The sequence below is a fragment of the Eleginops maclovinus genome, chromosome 11, assembly GCF_036324505.1.
Source record: "Eleginops maclovinus isolate JMC-PN-2008 ecotype Puerto Natales chromosome 11, JC_Emac_rtc_rv5, whole genome shotgun sequence".
Classification (NCBI taxonomy): domain Eukaryota; kingdom Metazoa; phylum Chordata; class Actinopteri; order Perciformes; family Eleginopidae; genus Eleginops; species Eleginops maclovinus.
Window position 1 is genome coordinate 10,531,477 of NC_086359.1, and position 16,265 is coordinate 10,547,741.

A 16,265-nucleotide genomic window follows, 5' to 3' on the forward strand; every position below is an offset into this window, starting at 1 on the left:
ATATATAAGATGTTTGAAATAGCCGAAACCAAAACAAAAGACTATGTCTGTTGTGTAAAGATACTATAATGTCCTGCACACACACACACACACACACACACACACACACACACACACACACACACACACACACACACACACACACACACACACACACACACACACACACACACACACACACACACACACATACACACAACACACACACACACACACACACACACACACTGAGACTTCTGCTCTTTGAAATAGCTCCAACAAAGCTAACTTTGAGACACAAGTGTTTATCCACTTCATAGGATTTCTCCAAATAAAACAATAAGTGGGGGAGGTGAAGATAAGGAGAGCAAAATCTTTAAAGCCTAAGTTGGTTTGGAGGAGAGGAGCGGAAAGGAAAAGAGAGGAGTTTATGATAGTATCACCAGGCACAACACACAATGAAAATGAGCTTCTAGTTAACTCTGGTGCTATTTTTGATGTTATCCCTGCAGAAATAAACAATAAAAAGAACTGTGACGGGGATGTATTTCCATGGTGTGAAGATACAATCTTTTTTGTGTGCTAAGAGAGTTCTACATGAGAAAACACTGTGATATGAGAATAATACATGAAATATCAATTCATAAATTGACCACAGAAGAAAAAACATGAAAGTGTTGCTGAACTAAAACGTGTGATTCCTTTGTTGTCTTTGATGGAAGACAAAACAACAATACCTGAACATGTCTGGCTGTCTTAACTGTCAAATCTTTCCTAAATAGTTGCCTCAATTGCTGAATGTGTACCTCATCTCCAAAATGCAAAGAATAAGACGCCGATAAAATACCTTTAAACCTAAAATCACTGCCATTTGAGCTTGAAGGTAGGTATGAAGCCAGTTTATCACTGAAGTTCCCCAAGTTTTGCAGTAGCTTGTTACTTAGTTATATTGTAACTAGTTACTACATAAGGTCATACTGTATGACAATTCCCTAAATGTCATTTTAAATGGCTTAATTCCATGAAAAATTACGTAACTATTTGTTGTGGCATAAGTTAAGATGCTGTTGGTTACAACAAAAGAAAAAATCACTGGGTTCTCTGATAGTGTGGTGAAATTAACGAGAATCCACTTTCTTTGAATAACTGTTAAAACACACACTCACAAACACACACATAGCCTTACACACAGAAATCTGCTCACAGAGGGTTAAAACATCTGCCAAGAAGAAATCAGATTAAAATGAGGTTGGATCTCATTTCAGTTTTTCTCTGTCACTTTTTTCTTTGCTCATGACCCATTTTTCTGTGCTGCTGCAGGAGAGACAGAGACTTACAGAGGAAAGGGGGGTAACTTCAGTACTACACCTCGACAGACAGACAGACAGACAGAAAGGGAAGAAGTGGCACTGAAAACGACAGAAAGCTTCTGCTAGTAAACAGCTCTGTGTTTTGCATTACGTAGAGGAAACACACACTTGTCTTTGTTCACTCAAGTCTGAAGATGTGCATTCTTGTGTGTGTGTGTGTGTGTGTGTGTGTGTGTGTGTGTGTGTGTGTGTGTGTGTGTGTGTGTGTGTGTGTGTGTGTGTGTGTGTGTGTGTGTGTGTGTGTGTGTGTGTGTGTGTGTGTGTGTGTGCGTGTGGCTGAATCTGACAGATACGAGGTAGTAACTGAGCAGCTGATGTTTCCTCTGCACAGGTCACTAACTATATCACAGACGAGCACATGCAAATGTAAATTAAGTGTGTGTGGTCCTTTAATTCCCGCTACTTTCAGCATTTAGCCAGCACTGATGAGTCCTGCTGTTTGACTTACACATCCAAAACTTCAGTCAATGTTTCAATCTGTCTTGCATCAGAAGACATCCATTTTATCTAAAGGAGCTTCTATTTCAGGAGTGACAGCAGATCATCAAAACATCCCATCACTCGCCGCCATTCAAACAGGTCAACACAGTCCATCATCCAGTATGTGAGCGAGTGTGTGAAAGTGTGTGGAGGAGAGACAAAGATAGAGACGGAGTGTGAGACAGTACCTGTCGATGATAACAGGGTCTGAGGGTGTCTCATTACGGTTTCCGCAGCTCTTCTTGTCACAGCACCGACTACGAGGAGAGAAGACAGCAGAGGGAGAAGACACAGGGCAAAGTGAGAACAGAGTCAGACACAGTGAACATACAGTACTTTATACACTAGTTCAAACTTAGATGTGTAAATGGGGGTGTTACAGCATATCATGTGCTTTGTCTGCACTGATGTGGAGAATTTAACATCAAATTCACAGAAATTGATCAAATCTGTCTGAAACTGAGTTTTACAGAAAGTATAGCAGGTCTACACTGACAGCACGGATAAAAATAGACTTCTATGACATGCAAAGTGAGCGTATAGCAATATCTGAGAGGAATGCGCTGACTTATTAGGGGACTAGACAGTTGGATGGCTTAGCAACACACTAACACCCATAATACACAGATGAGTGGCTTTTAGTAGTTTAGATTCAGACGTTTCAACAGATATATCATCAAAGAAAGTTAATTTAGTCTTCCACCATTAATTATCGAGTTTCTTGCTCAGATGATTAAGCAAGTGTGTTAAAAAATTGTTTCACATTCAAGTAATAATGCCCTTCAGCCACTATAATTATGGCTTTTACACACTGGGAGGAAAGGAGGGTAAGTGATTATATAGCCACAAGTTAACCTAACAACAACCTAACATGTTGTGCGTAAAACTAACCTAAGCTTCACAACAAAATACATTTTACTGTGCTCTCAGTTTTGAAATGAACGGACAAATTCATTAGTCAGTCAAATCATTTCGCTATCTATATTCCCACTTGTTTTCATCTCCTGGAAACAGGTAAATCTGGAGCAACGTATCCATGTTTTGAACACCTGAAGGCTTATTGTTTTTAAAATCGAGAGGCTAGTTGAATTCATTTTTGACAGACATGCATGTCTTTCAAAACACTATATGACGACTTAAACTCCATCCTTATTGTAAGGGAGTTGGCAGGGGGAGAGAATTGGAGAGGCCTGAGGCTCGGAAGAGGAAGAGGGGAGCTAGGGATACACACAATAAAAAAAAACACTGGCATACGAACCAAAATTCACACATGTACTGCAAGTCTGTCAAAGCTTTCTTGCGTGCATCAATTATGAATAAAGGTGTAAGCGGGAGGGGAAGGATAAAGCCCGCAGGGGGAGTGGTGGCGAAGAGTGAAAGGATGAGCGTGGGAGGGAAAGCTAAAACAAGAGGGTGGGAGCGAGGGGAGGGGGAGAGGTTTGGGTGGGAAGAAGAGGAAGGGGAGACGTCTCAGGTTTCCCACCATCACAGATGGCAGAGGTGGAGAGAAAAAGACTGACACGTTACACCTTACACATTGTCTCCACTATCTGCCTGTCTTTCTGCACGCTCTGACATTTCCTTTCTGCTGCTCTATGAACTGGGTCAAGACCAGCACCAGAGAGAAGTTGGAGAGGAGAACAGGAAAGGGAAAATGGGGAGCAGGGGAATAAAGGAGAGCTGATCCTGAGAAGGGAGGGGCCGGGAGGAATGGGTAGGATGGGCTAGCTTAATGAATAGCATTGAATTTAATTAAATATATTATGTCAACAAATTTCCCATACATGTATGTGGTTAGTTTAAAGCACTGTTCTTTTTTAAGCATTAGTTGGACACCTGATGCATTAAAACAAAAATACAGTTTTTAATGAATTCATACATCAAACTTCAACACTCGTAAACTATACTATTCGGTAAGTCTAGCCTGAATTTAAGATAACGCATTTTTGGTTCTAATTGTGTTGGTTTCTTATTTTCTTAGAATTAGGTTACGGATTACCTTTTTTTACAGGTACCTAGAAAACTGAGGATGGGTGAGGGTGAGGAAGGGGGTTATAGATGGATTAAGCGAGGACAGTAGAGGAAGATGACACAAGAGCAGAGTGGAAAATGATACAAATGGAGCGGTAGTGGACAGGAAAACTAGGGGCGGGAAGGGGGTAATGTAGCACTTATTGCTCTGGATCCTGGTGATCTGATCATCTGCTCTCTCCCTTCCTCCCAGCACACATGCACGCACATGCACGCACATACACACACACACACACACACACACACACACACACACACACACACACACACACACACACACACACACACACACACACACACACACACACACACACACACACACACACACACACACTTTGAAACAGTCTCAATAGTGTGAAAATGTTAGAAATAAATGTTGAAAATATTTTTTGTTGAGCAATATGAAATTATGACTTAATCAATACAAAAATATTCCTGCTTCTCAATTTTGAGGATGCTTTATAAATTAAATATCTATAAAAGTCTTTTGAAGAGGTCATTTTTGGGCCCTGGGAACATTTTTCTAATTATTTGGAATATTTCAATATGACTGAATGGATAAATGAGACGGTTAAACCTTAAACACCTTCAATAAAAACCTGGAACAAGCTTATAAAGAAACTAAAGTCAGACAGCATAGAATCAAAAACATGTTCAACCTTTAAGACCCTTAATTGGAAAGGGAAAGACTGTTTGTTAAACCAACATTAGTGCTAAACACAGTAGAGTTACATCTGTCCTCTGTAGTAAAACCTTTCATGTATTCGTGCCAGAGCTCCAACCAGGACGCAGGTCTGTGTGGTGGCAGATTGGCGGGGAGCATATGGCTAATAGCACCACCATGACAATGAGCCACACTGATTAATGGACGCCCTGAGCTCTTTGTGTGTGTGTGTGTGTGTGTGTGCATTCTGCGTCGCGTGTTGTGTTTGAGGCCCCTGCTGCAGAATCAGCATGTGAGAACATGAGGCAACAGCCTTAACTTTGACCTCAGCGGCTGCTGCATAAGGCGAGTGTTTACGATCGATGAAGAAGTCTTACTTTCTGCACTGCTGCTGCACTGTTGCTCCCCCAGAGGACATTATGAATAAAGGTGAAAACACCTACATGTAATGCAGAACAGTTTATTAATGTCCACAATGCATTCCCAAACATGATGAAGAACAATCATTTTACAATAAAATCTGTATTTATTTATAAATTCCTTGTAAATCATATAAGAATTTCAATGGGTGTTCCCATGAAACCTTGAAGCTGAACTGCCTGAGCATTATTCAGGGAGCTATAGAATAAAATATTGCAGTGCCTGATTTCACAGCTAAATTCAGTGCTTGCGCATATAGATGAACCCCGATTTATATTGGTACAGTTAAAGATGTTCAGTGACAAGGTCAGGGAATAAGAACAACTTAATTCATGTGCCAAATTAGAATTTTTATAACCGTGGTGTGCATGACGGAGCATGCATATGCATACTTTTTTGTATATGTGTCCTTCCGTGTGTGTGTGTGTGTGTGTGTGTGTGTGTGTGTGTGTGAGACTGTGCCTATATTTTATAGTCAGATTGCAGAGGAAGGCCCATTTGTTAGCCTTGAAACAACAGGAGGGTTCAGATTGACTAATGAGTTTCTCTGTATCCTAATTAACCAGTCGTCTCACACACACACACACACACACACACACACACACACACACACACACACACACACACACACACACACACACAGCTCGCATGCATCCACATCCTCATTTTCTTTTGTATAGGATAGGTTGGTAAAATGCCTCTATAAATAGACATCTTTCCTCCCAACCTACTTCCGAGGAAATTCATCTTTAGATTATAATTAAGCAGCGACTCTGATAGCTAAAACTCATCTTCCTCAACAGATATGGCTTCATGTGTGTGCGAATGGGGTGTGTCTGTGTGGGGGGGGTTAATGAGGGTGACAAAATAAGAAATGTATTCAGTGCAGAGAGTTGATTGGTGAGAACTTTTTTGCAGATGAACAAAGTATGCAGCAGGAGAAGAGAGGAGGGGCGAGTAAAGAGAATGGAAGGAAAAGTATGAGCTGGAACAAATGTTTGAAGATTAGTTTAGAGAGGAAGAAGATTTAAGCAGAATAAATAGATTCACCTGCACATGATTTCATGTGTCAGCAGCACTCTGCACATCTCTGGGTTCTTGTCTTGGCCTTCATAAATAATCGCCTGTTAGAGAGACAGAAAGATGTAGAGAGGGAAGTAAAACACATTGTTAAACAGCTCAAATCCAGAAAACTGTCCTCTCCATCTTCAGTATGGTGTTGTATTCAATTGAACCTTATTTAAGTACACCAAGGATATACAGTAGGTGTTTGATTTAGGATGCGTTGGTGGTACAATCCTGTAAAAAATTGTATTTAAAAGTATATCTTGTGGTTTAAAAGTTGTAAAAGGAGAATGTTTTACTATTTTTGGCTTTAACAGTAAAGAGTCTTCCAGTCAATTCATAAAAGGTTCAAAGAAAGGGCTGGTATCTTCATAGATAACAACAGCCTTACATACTAGGAAGATGTACAATTAGAGCTCCGACACTCTGATAGTTGCCCTTTTATTGTCTATATCAGTGCATAGATGCATAAAAACAATATCTGCATGTTTCAGACCGCTGCACTCTACATCTACAAAACTGGTGAGAAGAGATGAGTATATCTTTCAGCACTGCACTGAGGGAAAACACAACAATTTAAACTAAGAGGGATTTGATGTGTTTCATGCAGTAGCTGTGGTGCACATTTATCGTCTTCCATCAGGGTGTTTTGGGGATAACAGGTTAGTTCCCACTTCACCTCAAAGAACACATGGTTCAGCGTTAACACCTCCTTCTTCACACACAAACACGGTCTCTGCACTTGGAGTTTGTCACCCTCCCTCACAAATACACCTTGTTCACACACGTTGGTGTATAAAAATCCCAAAACGAACAAAAATGTGACAACTTTCTTTCAATACAGCTCCTTCTCCTTCTCCTTCTCCTTCTCCTTCTCCTTCTCCTTCTCCTTCTCCTTCTCCTTCTCCTTCTCCTCTCCTCCTTCTCCTTCTCCTTCTCCTTTTTCTTTTCCTTTTCCTTTTTCTTCTCCTTCTCCTTCTCCTTCTCCTCAAAAGGCATTTTGGCTTGCTTCCATTCTAAAATATTCCTGCTTCTGGTCTAAACTCAGAATAAAGCGAAAGCACAAGTCACACACCACTTAGCTATCTATCAATCAATACACACACCCCGTCTGTCTTTGGTCTATTCCAGTCTGTTTCATCTGTCGTTCCAAACTCCAGCAAGTCTCTCCGAGTGACAAGTTCACTTTTCTCAGGGAGCGGAGGAGAAGTCTCACTGTCCTCTCTGATAGTCTTCAGCTGAGGCCTCTGACTACTTGCTGCCATCTGCTGAATAACACTTTGAGTTTGTAAATGAAGGTTATTCAGCTGAGTTAGAGCTTAAAAACTCAATGAACAACATGCAACAGCGTGTGCTGATGTTGTGTGGAATACTGACAACGTTTCTCCAATGGTAACGATGACTTTTTCCTACAAAAGCTTCACACTAAGGCCTGATGCCATGTATTAAGTGCCGAGACATAATATAATATACATCCCAACAGGGACCCCACGGCAAGCATGTTTCCCCTGCATGAGCCGGGGATGGAGACTGAATCCCTTATTTGTGGAAACTACAGCCCAGCACACTCAGAATCCAGTATAACGTTTTGTAGCATTAATGGAGAGCAGTAACAGTGACAGTACAGTCTGAGGGCCCCATTACTATATTTCATACTAATAGCGAGTATTCTTCAGAACCCTTTTTGTTTTGGGGAATTTGAGCCCACATTTGTTTCAGGGCCCGGGGCCCCTGTCAGTTACAATTTTCCATGCATATATTCCAGTTGCCAAAACCTCTACAGGAAATGTATCGACACATGAATGTGGACCCTGAAGGGCTCCTGGTGGTCCAAGACATTGCGGTCAATGAAGGCACTAGTTATTTGAAATCAAGCAAAAATGATCTAATTTTGAGGGAAAAAAAAGCAACTACAAGTAGATCAAGCTGGTGCTTACATTTATAAAAGAGACAGTTTTCCAAAATAAGCTGGAGGTGACAGTCAGAGATGCCAGAGGTGTGCAACTTCAGACAAATCAAGCAAATCTATACAAAAAGCAATATGAACTGTATCCAAACTGAAATCATGCAATACATTTAACATGGTTTGTTTGATCGCTCTCCATCAAAGAAAGCCAATCACTGAACCATTACTAAAACTTAGATCTAAAGTGTTTTTTATGTAATTCTTAACACCAGTTCAGCAACCTGAGACATCTGGAGATTATTTGATAACAACATTTCATCCACCTTCAGAGGCTGTGTAGGTGTGCTACTTCTCCAACCATAACTTCTTCCACCATCTCGCCCACATTTGTGTTCATCACACTGTCACCTCTCCTGCTCTGCTCATGCCTTTCATCTGCTTTTTCCTCCTCTGCCTCCTCCCTCTCTCCGCCTCACCAGGCCTTTCATACAGCATGTCTGCTGCTCTCTCCTCCAGACCTTTGAAGTAGCGTGACATGCGCTGCGTGTAAACAAGGAGCCGTTAAGCAGGGAAACACACTTCCTCCTGCGTTAGTGTCAGGTTGGGTAGGGAGCTAGTGATCCGACAGGGCCGCGGTGACAGACGCTTTATTCTCCGGGACAGAGTCGTGATGAACACTGTGCTTCTGAAGACTAGGAGGTGCTCTCCTCCTCCGTTTAACACAATCAGTGCTGGCCTCTCAGCACACACACAAAGCAGGTAGACGGACAGAAATAGCAGACAAACAGAAATAAGTGCCAGCTAAAAGTGGCAAGAATCGTTGGAGAAGGATCACAGTCAGAACTGTGAAATAAACTGAATCAGAGATATGAGCAGTACCTAACAATATACTCAACAAATATAGCATTCATGCTTGCCAAAATTAGAAGTCTGCACTTAAAAAGGTCCCATACTTTTCAACCACATTTAATCCCCATTGTACAGTTGTTGAGGAGTTTAATGTATAAAAAAACATTGTTTGTGTTTTGCAACTCATTGAATTAATCATATAAACGTTGTGTCAAGTTTAGGCTCTCAAAAGTCCTGTGTTAGTCAAAAAGAAATCCAGCATTTTGTGAAGCTACAATTTTTTTTTATATCAGTATGTATTAAACGGTAAAGTAATATCAGATAGACTACAATGCAAACTGTGGCATTACTGAGCAGCTTTGATTTCCCTGTTTAAAACAACAGGGAAACCATGAGTGGCAGACCAGAAGTGTTCGTGTTCCTGTGTGTGTGTGTGTGTGTGTGTGTGTGTGTGTGTGTGTGTGTGTGTGTGTGTGTGTGTGTGTGTGTGTGTGTGTGTTTGCCTCATAAGAGACAGTGGCCATGACATCATTGACCAACTAAGCCAACCACACAGCTGTTTTGTTTTGACCACCTGTTAATGTTCCATTCCTCTACCAACAGGGATCACACATTCTCTCACACACACACACACACACACACACACACACACACACACACACACACACACACACACACACACACACACACACACACACACACACACACACACACACACACACACACACACACACACACACACACACACACACACACACACTGCTTTATTGCTCCATGTGCAGTTTTCCCTAAGTACCTACACATACAGCACTAAATACCTGCACCGTGTCCCATTTGTTCCTCTCTCTCTCTACACACATATAACCCCCCCAATTACAAACAGACTTTTGCACACACACACACACACACACACACACACACACACACACACACACACACACACACACACACACACACACACACACACACACACACACACACACACACACACACACACACACACACACACACCTGCAGATGCCCACAGGTGCCACACACACCTGAATGTATCAGCATCCTGGGAAAAGATTACTTTACAAACTTTAAATCTCTTTATGTAGGTTAATTTTTCTTTTTTTCAATGAGCCGTTTATTTTTTTCAGAAGTAAAGCATGAATATGTGTTTGTGTATTGCAATGTTTGTGTGTGTGCCTGTGTGTGTAGCTGGCTGTCACCCCACCAAGCTGAAGCTAAACAGTGTTTTTAGGGAACAGTGTGGTCCCTCAAGCCTGCCAGATAGACACACACACAAACACACACACACACAGTATGTGTTGCAGCGTGGCAGCAGCAATGTGAGACTATCAGAGCCTGCAGTCACATTAGCAAGTATTCAGTGCATAGCATGGCTTCTTGGCTTCTCATACCATACACACACACAGACACATACCCACACTGCATCACTGTTTCTTGAGGAAAAACAAAATCATTCTTCCCTCTAACCGTTTACCTGAAGAACATTGAGAAAAAACACTAAGTCTGTCTGTCTGTCTGTCTGTCTGTCTGTCTGTCTGTCTGTCTGTCTGTCTGTCTGTCTGTCTGTCTGTCTGTCTGTCTGTCTGTCTGTCTGTCTGTCTGTCTGTCTGTCTGTCTGTCTGTCTGTCTGTCTGTCTGTCTGTCTTCTTTCTGTTGTTCAGTTGGCAGCTCTCTCTCTTCTAATTCTTACATTTCTCTCTATCTTAGTCTCATAAAGCTACATATAAACAAAAACACAAACATTAACAGAAGAATTTGGATCTGATCAGATAATGCCTGGCACTCGGCAGACCAAATCCCAGAGGTGCTGTTATATCTTACCACTTCCTACTGTGCGCAGCAGAACAACGCTCCTGTTCCTCAACACCCGCTCGCTGCCTCCTCGCTCTAATCACAGCGAGAAAAGTACAGGCACAAACGCCTGGAGCCCTGTGATGTGTGTGTGTGCCCCCACACTGTAGAAATACCCACCCACAGAATCACACACACACATAAATACACATTTTTGTACAAGTACATGCAGATAGAGGAGGGCGGCGTGGTACAGCCAGATCAGTGGAGCAGCTCATTGTAAAAGAGGTAACAGGAGAGGTGACAGACCTCTGGGAGAAAGAGTGTGTGTATGTGTGTTTGTGTGTTCATACAGGCTGAATAAAAAAGATGTTTACCTGTTTAGTCATCGAGTCTATGAGTCGAACATAAAAGTCCTGCTCCGTTCTGATGCCTGTTTGGATGCAGAAAAAAGAGAATATCTTAAGCTTTACATAGATTTAAACTGGCAGTACAATAACAAAAAAAGTATTACAACATTTTTAACTTAAGTACACATTAAAAAGGTATAGACACAGCAAACATTATAGCTACCCCAAATTTTAGGGGTTGCAAAAAGATTAAAAACATATTTCTGATAACAAAATTAAAGCTCTGGTTTTTTCTTGTTATAATTTGAATTTTATCATTTGAGCCTCGAGAAATTGCAAAATTCTATATTTGAACTGCTCACACATGTATCCTGCCATAGCTTTTTCTAATGTACCATGCCCAGTCATCTTGATTTATCCAAAAAAATGACACATTTGCACAGTACAATATGACACCTCTACCCTTACACCCTCAAGCATCTGATCCAGACAATGGGATTCAAACACTCGGAAACATTAGATGCCCATTAAGGGCTCACAGTGATGTTTAATGTCATTAGCTTTTGGTGTAAACATCTACTGTGTATGTCACAATCAATATTAGTGATAAATGTTTTTTAGGTGCAACTTATTTGTCCATTACCTCATGCAACATATATCAAAATCAATATGTCTTAATCTAAGAGTAAGCTGGAGTAAGTTTATGTAGTTTCCCTCCCAAAGATGCCTGAATACCACACTCCACAACACAACAAAATGACTGTCACACTTGAGACAGGACAAGCTCATTTAAGGTCTGTGACGGTTATGAAGACATAATCTGCCCACAATGGAAGGAAATAGTTGCATTTGTCTGTTATATAGGTTGTATATCTGTTTAAATCAATTGGGGGGAAAAAAACACCACTGCAGTTTCAGTGACATAAACACAGCGTTTTGGCCCTCTGCACAATTTCCCGCAAAAAAATCTAAAACAAATATCAGCTGCTTCCTGTGTGCATTCTGCGTATCATGTTGCTGGAGACGACAAACAATCTAGCTGTTTTTGTCAGATGTATTGTGGGTAACTTTCTGAGTGTGTGTTCCTCACTCACCGTTACTGTACAGAAGCTGCAGCCGGTAATGAATCCCGTTATTGGTCTTCTCTCCGCTCGTCTCCTTAACAAGCACAACACACACTGAGATGTTTATTGACATTTTTAGGGCACTTTTTTTTTTTTTTTAAAAGCCCTCCTCTGCACATGTAGGCCCATGAAGTGAACAGTTATTGAATTGCTCACACTGGTCATACGTTAAATAAACAAGATTTATGTTCACAGCGGACATATTAAAGCAGGGCAGCACTGTAATTTCTTACAATGTAATCATTGTGTTATTGTGGCTTTTTAATTCCTCTGTAATTACTGGTTATGTTTGGAAGGCAAATAAATCCAACTCTACATTCTCCCACTGCATTTCAGCTAATTTAAACGGTGTCATAATTGATGAGGAGACCGGTTTCCCCGCCGTTGTTTATGCAGAACAAGTGTTCGTGGTGAAACCAGCTCTAATTTAAAACTATTGAAACATCCAGACGTGTTGTATTATTTTTCAAATATTACAAATAGATCGAAGAAAGTTTTTGGTTACAGTAGGCTTGAGTGGAGCTAATAAATTGCGTTTCTTCTCTGTCTAATTATATATAAAATGATGAACATAATAATAGCAGTGTTAATTGTAGTAATTATATTTTTATAACAAATGGAGCAAATGTGTTATAGATGAGTTACTGTAAATGTTTAACATTTTGTATTAATATTGACATATAAATATCACACATCACGATAAAAATATCAGGCCTTTAGAGATTCTAAACGGTAAATGATCTTAAAATATTGAGAAGAAATAACGAAACACCGAGAGTTTCTGCACCGACCTTCTCCTTCTCCACGAAGCCCACGAAGTTGGTCCTCTCGATCTCCACAGGCTGACCCTGCCGGTCGTACAGAGCCAGGACGAAGTGGAAGAAGTTGGATTTACGCAGGTTGGAGGGCGGCTGCTTTTCAAAGTGTGCCCGGGCCAGACCCACTCCACTGCGGACAAACATGCGTGGATGAGTCGGTGTTAGAAGCTTTAAAGTTTGACATTGTTAAGGTGTTTAAAAAAACATTACAAAAAAATAAGGACGTAATTAACGCAGCGACAACATCTATATTTTATCGTCTTGAGTTGTGTTATTACTGAAATCTATTTTATTAAAAATAAATACAGAATGTATGATTTCCTGAAATAACAAAATGTGTTGGTCAGATTTTCTGACAATCCGAGACAGGGGGTCACGATTTATCCACCTTTACATCCCTGACTGAGGACCAAATTGACAATCATGTTCCCCCTTAATACAACCATGATTATGATTGTTTGATTATTTATTTTCAATTAATAGTTAACCCAAAGCATAGCACAATCATTATTAATTAGTCTCTTTGCCTTTATGGTAATTAAACATCAGCCAACTAAGGACAGAAGGCACGCGGTGTGTGTGCGTAAAAATCTGTAGCTACAAACACATGTTGCCATTAACTGTTAAATACGGTCTCCTAAAATTATAAAGGGTAATCAAAGTTGTTTTTCATTTTTTAAATCCTGCATAAGAATCTTATTTTCACTATTTATCTTATCATTCGTTATATCCAAATCTGTTCCTCCGGACAGCAGCTCCCATAAACCCAGCCTCGTGTCCTGCACGGGTGGCTGCAGAGTCCTGACAGGAGAAACACGCTGCTCCCATGATTCGGTAGATAAGGCAGGGTGGTGGCAGGTCTACTCCACCCGAGCAGAGCTCACCTTTGTGCGGCCGTGTTGGCATCCAGCACGCCGCCCCCCTGCATCCAGCTCCGGACAGAGTTCATGCCTCCCAGCGGCTCCTCCTTCAGGCTGCTGCCGCTGCGCTGGATGCTTTCCTGGATCCCAAACATGAACAAATCTCTGCAGCTCGGTGCCTCTCCTTCTGTTTCTCGGTCTCTCCTCAGTGGACTGTGCACTTGTTCTCCTGTAGATCCTTCACTCTGATTCAAGAGGAGCAACGTGGTTGCGCTTTGCTGCGGCTGTGAGCCTCGCTACAAATCAATCAGTCGAGTGATAATTCATGAAATGCTAGTCCTCGTGTGTACTAAAACGGAGGGGGAATCATGCTAGAGTAGAATCCAAATGTTTAAAAAAATAAAAATAAAAAATAGCGGCAGTCCCAGTGTGAGAAGATGTTAAAAAAGTCACTCCATGCGCTTGGAGATCCACAGTTGAAGCTGTCAGACAGAAAGAAAAGAGATCAACTAGAACCCAGATAAGGTGTCATCCTTATCTGACACTTCTTTCTCCCTCTTTTCGCACTTTGCTCTCTCTTCTTCTCCCTCAGCCCAGCGGTCTGGGACGTGTCGGATGTGTGGTGGCCGGAGCAGCGCTGCGTCCTGCGGATGAGTCCCGAGCTCTGCTCTGCGCTCTCTGGGTGTGTGTGAGGAAAACGCTTGGTGACTCTTCCCAAAGGACTCTCTCTGAGAACCAAACACGGGCTTCTCCCGCCCTGGAGGAGAGGAGGGGAGGGGACAGGACGAGAGGAGAGGAGAAGAGACGCCCCCAAACAAAGGCAAGAGTGGAGTCAGGTCCGCCCCATGCAGCGTCCGCGGAGCTCCTCTCCTCCCTCTGTCCTACCCTACCCGGGCCGGGCGGGATCCCTCTCTGTCGTTAAGAGATACTTTCAGCAGAAACATCTCTTTCTGTGAATGTGGAGATGAATTATTGTGCACGCAACAGAACTGACAATCGACCTTGAAAGTTTCTTTCTTTGAGTCGGCTGCTAACTATGCTTCAATAAGCTCACATCTCTCAGCGGCAATTTAGCAGGATGAACACCTTTCGGCTGCAGGAAAATCACTTTTTCAAATAGCTACTTTTACGCAAGACCTAAAGTTGAATGAAAATATTGAATAAGTAACAAGTGGAACACAAATTATATTGCTAGCTTTGTTTCTAATATTCTATTCAACAATATATTCACATAAACCCAATTATTTTTGAGAGAAAATTAAGATTTAACTGCTTTAAAAAACTATTTACAAACAACAAACATTTAATATTTTCTTTATCTGGGGTCATTAGCAGTCTTAAAATCTCAGCATGTACATTTAAATCTAAGTTTTATTTAGACCAACTGGTTAGGCTCCATTATAGAAGCCATATTTCATCGTCACAACATATGCCTGCTCCCCATTGTCTTCCTCGGGCCTGCTTATTGCAGGCTAGCGCCGCAAGACGCACAAACAAAAGTGACAATAACAATAATTAGCTCAAAATAACAATGAACATAATTGAGGATAATTGCTACCAGATTTCCCTGCTTTGTCTCTCCCTCAAGCACCATCTGTTATTTGAAACAATTTATCACGGCGAGAGGGAATCCAAACAAAATACAAATATTATTAGATAATTCCTTGAACTCGTTTAATAAAATAAAGCTACAGGGTATTGATCTGTCGAGGTGCAGAAAGGTCAAACACTTTTGGATTATTCAGCTGGCTGTGAAAATGATTGGCAGGTCGAGCTGGCGCAGTTCCAGCGTTTAATTCCCAAAGGTTATTGAAAAGTGCTCTTGACCTTGATTATGGAGAATAAGAGTCTTTTATGCTCCAGTTTGCTGCTTATAGAGGGAGAGAGACACAGTGGAGGATCAGGCCGTCAAGGATTTAAACGGGTTCACAGCTGAAGAAAAAATATATGTGAATGGAGGAGTGTGGGGATGGCTCTGGTGTTGCGATCGATGGGAGATGGTTTAAAGCATTTATGCCAGTTTAAAAAAAAACAAAAAAACCCAACATTTATCTGTGTCAGCTCTCATGGGAATTTAAATGTGTATAGTTGCTAATATTTAATCTAAAAAACTTGCACTTTTAATGAGTTCTCCTTCAAAAAGAAAAACTTACCAAATGTTTTATTAAAATGTGAGCCTTCTGCTAAACCTTAAGGAAGGGATATTATCGTTGTATGAAGATCCTGACAGATTTGTTCATTTATGTACAAAAAAACCCCAGAGGTGTGCTTGTTATCCTACAGGTTTTTTACATCAAAAGGCTGCTGGAATACTCAAATAAACAAATCCCTCATAGAACAAAAAGGTAACTTTAGCTGAAGTGAAGATATTATAATGAAATCAAAACTAATCAAGGCGTATGTTAGAAACGTAAAAGGCGAGATATAAATAATAATAAAGTAATCATAAAAAGCACGCCAGTTTCCCAATTGAAAAAACAGAACACGATATCCGAAAAAAAAGAGTAAAAGGATGAAAAACCACGATAAGAGTACCTTACTGT

General features: G+C 41.0%; 1 pseudogene; it reads right to left on the reverse strand.

Annotated features, from left to right (window-relative positions):
• Positions 1–14,420, reverse strand: part of LOC134872313 (transcription factor COE1-like) — a 74,748-nt pseudogene extending 60,328 nt beyond the window's left edge.
• Positions 14,421–16,265: the final 1,845 nt, after the last annotated feature.